This window comes from Crocodylus porosus, unplaced genomic scaffold (assembly GCF_001723895.1).
Source record: "Crocodylus porosus isolate Cpor-Errol unplaced genomic scaffold, CroPor_comp1, whole genome shotgun sequence".
In the NCBI taxonomy this organism is placed as follows: domain Eukaryota; kingdom Metazoa; phylum Chordata; order Crocodylia; family Crocodylidae; genus Crocodylus; species Crocodylus porosus.
The window spans coordinates 9,008,893-9,012,690 of record NW_017728947.1 but is presented as its reverse complement, the minus strand read 5'-3'; positions in this window follow the sequence as shown (position 1 = coordinate 9,012,690).

Below are 3,798 nucleotides of genomic sequence, written 5' to 3'. Positions count from 1 at the left end.
ACCGGGCCCCGCGGGGCTGCGTCCAGGCCGCCGAGCTCCGGAGCCGCCGGGGAGTCCAGCGTGCGCCTCGAGGGGCGCTAACACGTGTCATGGATAGGTTTTAATAGGCTGTCACTAGCCTGATTTGATATGATTAGTGGGGTTTGTAATAAAAGGTGATATATAGGAGTTTATATTTCATATCGTATATATAAATCGCACGCACATACGGACACACAGACATATACACGCATATGTACACACATACACATAATTAATGTGATTTATATTTCGTATATCAATAGCGTTCACACAAACATATATACCCATGATATATACGGTTATTGTGATGTATATTGAATAGGGTGCACATCAATAACACATGCACACAAACGTATAGATCGTGTATATGTGTGCGTGTGTGTTATTTGTGTGCAGTATATTCAATATAAATCATATTAATCGCATGTATCGTGTATATAATTGATATGATACACATAAATAACACATGCACAATCATATATACATGGACATACACATAAATATATACACACATATATACACATAATGTAATGATATAATTAATTATTTATATTTAATATAGTATATACAAATCACACACACAAACATATGCACATACATACACATAAATATATACACACATATATTAATGATATATAGTTACATTATGTATAAGTAATGATTTATATTTAACATAACATATACATATCTCTCACATACACATACATACACATAAATATATACACAGATTTATATTTAATAAAATCACATACTCAAACATATATACACATGCACATAAATATACATACATCCATATATGCACATAGACATATATATACACATAATTATATATAATTAATATAATTACTTGTATTTAAGATAATATAGAACACATACACATAATATAATTAAATATTAATTATTTATATTTAATATACTCTATAATACACATATACATACAAATATAAATACATACTTACACAAACATATACACACATATATACACGCGCGCGCGCGTGTGTGTGTGTGTGTGTGTTTGTGTAAAACTACATTTATGCAAAAGGGAAGGATTGTTAAGGTGGTACTTTTTATTGGACCAACTGGCTACATTTCAGGATAAACTACATATATGGGCCAATAAAAAAAAAGAGATCACCCTAAAACATCTTTGCCTCTTGCCTCATTTCTGGACCATACTTTTTTGCCTTACAGAAGGGCAAGGACTATGAATGCTTTGAAAGGATTTCCACATGAGGAGAGACTAAAGAGGCCAGTCTTGTTCACTTTTGAAAGAGAGACACTTGAATGGGGAGGAGGGTTTACAACATATTAAATGGTAAAGAGAAAGTAGATAAGGATTTATCATTTACCCTCTCTCATAAGACACGAACTAAGGGTCACAAAATAAAACCAGAAGGCAGTAAATGTAAAACTAACAGTGTGTAATTAAAGGGTAGACCTAATTTCACACAGCATATAATTGAAGTGTAAGCCACATTGGTACCAGATGATGCAGAACTTGACAGTTCAGCCAGATTCAAAAAGGGATGGGACAATTTTTGGAAGAAAGGTGTATAAGTAGCTATTGTGCAAGGCAGTTTGGGATATAGCCCCTGAATTAGGACTTCCTAGCCTTTAAATGCTGGAGGCTGCAAGTGAGAGAGGAACAGTGCAAAAAAAAAAACCTGGTTGTACCCTGTTCATTCTCCCTTTCAGCATCTACTCTCTGCCTGTGTGTGACAGGATGCTGGGCTAGAGGGACCATTGCTCGGACCCAATAAATGGCAATTCTTATGTTCTTATGACCATCATGGCTACAACATCACCCTCACACTTCTGTAAAATACATTTGGAAGGTTTGGGTTTTATTTTGTTCTGGGATGTTTTGTTTGTTTTTGGGTTTTTTTAATTTTCCTCTTAGGTTTTAACCTTTTCTTTAGAGTATAGGAAGCCGTGCTTCCAAGCATCTCTCTGCAATCCATAGGAGTATTGTCAGTTCACAATTTGATTGAGAGTCTCCATTTTTTTTAAAGCCCCAGATGCTCAGGTGATTACAGGCAATTTCAGTTTCCATTTAAGGTTTGCATATACAAAGTAGAAGGACTTCTACACCAGGAGCCAAATAAAAATCCCACCCCCCCTTTTTTTTTTTTTATAGTTTTATGCAAATATAGGCCAATCTTAGTAGTAAATGTAGGGAAGAAAGGGTGCTGACTGAAGAGATTGGAATTCTTGGGATTAGCAATATACCAAGAGCACAGCAAACATGTGCTTGAAAGCTAAGATTCTTCTGTAAAATCATCTCTCTAGGAGCTCGGGTTTTAATCTAACTAACAAATATCTCAGGATTCAAGACTTACAAGGCTAAGATCCCCTGATGTGGAGGAGCTCTCACAGGTCACACATTGGACTCTTACACCATCTTCTTGCCAACAGGGGTAGTGGTACATGAGTGTGCAGGTGGACCACGCTGCATTCTGGTTATTTCCCTTGTCAAGGGAAATTTAGGACTGAATATAAATTGATGGGTACCCTACCTCAGTTAAGTACAGAGGATGTTGGTGCTCTCAAGGAATGAGCTAGAGTTCATGTATGAATCAATAGATGAGCTCTGCATAATCTACTGTGTAAAACAAACTGCTTGTAGATCATTTGAATATAAGAAGCATACATTTTTTCTTCCATACAGGAAATCATGACTGTGGCACCTTGTTCTCTGTACTGGTGATAATTAAAGCAATAGCCCAGATATGCCAGCTTTCCATATTAGGAAAGCATCAACTTTCTCTCTCTGCAGAGGTGCACTATTGCCTATGTACTAGTTAAATCGCAATCAGCTCCCACTTGGCTCTAGTGCATCCTGAACCTTTGTCTAGGCCAATGATTCTCAACCAGGGTCTGTGGCCCTGGATGCCAAGCAACGTTAGTACTGTTAGGTGTGAAAACATGATTTACAAGATAAACCCAGAGTTTTCAAATAGAAATTCATAGCACTGAAAACATTCTGACCTGTTGTGGTCTTTCTGAGTTCTTTGTAATAGAAGACTTGCTCTGTTATTTCTTTGTAGTCAAAACGTGAGTGAAAACTAAGAACTGGCATTTTCCGAGTCTATTGAGCAGTGCCTTGAAACTATGAAGGGGTTTTCTCCAGTCTAAAAAGGTTGAAAACCACTCATTTAGGGACAAATTTTACCCTTGGAGCCTTAAGGCACCATGGGAAGGAGATTCCTTTGACCCTTTCAGAGTAGGTGGAACTTAAAGGCTCCAAAGGAGTTCTCTGTATTTTTTACATACCAACAGACATAGAGAAAAGTCACTGTGGCTTCCTACACCATTATATTCCGATTTCAATTTGAATATATTATTCATAGCTCAAAAATGGTTTATAAACTTGGCAATATTATTATATAGGGAGGTATGTTACCTTGTTTCCAATTTACTGAATGTATCAAGATGCCACCCACCAAGTTATTGGAAGATTAGTTCTCAATAAATCTATCCCCTCTATGTTATGATTAGACTATAAAACAGGAAAGCCTTTGAGGGCACTATGGCAAATATTATCCGGTGCTGACATCAAGTGTCAACAATGGAAACAGCTGAACACGTTTTAAATGTAAGTATAGAAAAAGATAAAATGCATTCAGACTTTCCCAGAAGTCATCCTTAAAATCTGCTCTAAGTAGAGATTCCTCCACAATATAATTTAATTCCTTTGTCTTCTTCTACCAACCCAGAGCATCAGTGGGCACATGCATATCTTCTTCCCAGCTGTCCATGCATAATCATTCCTGGCTC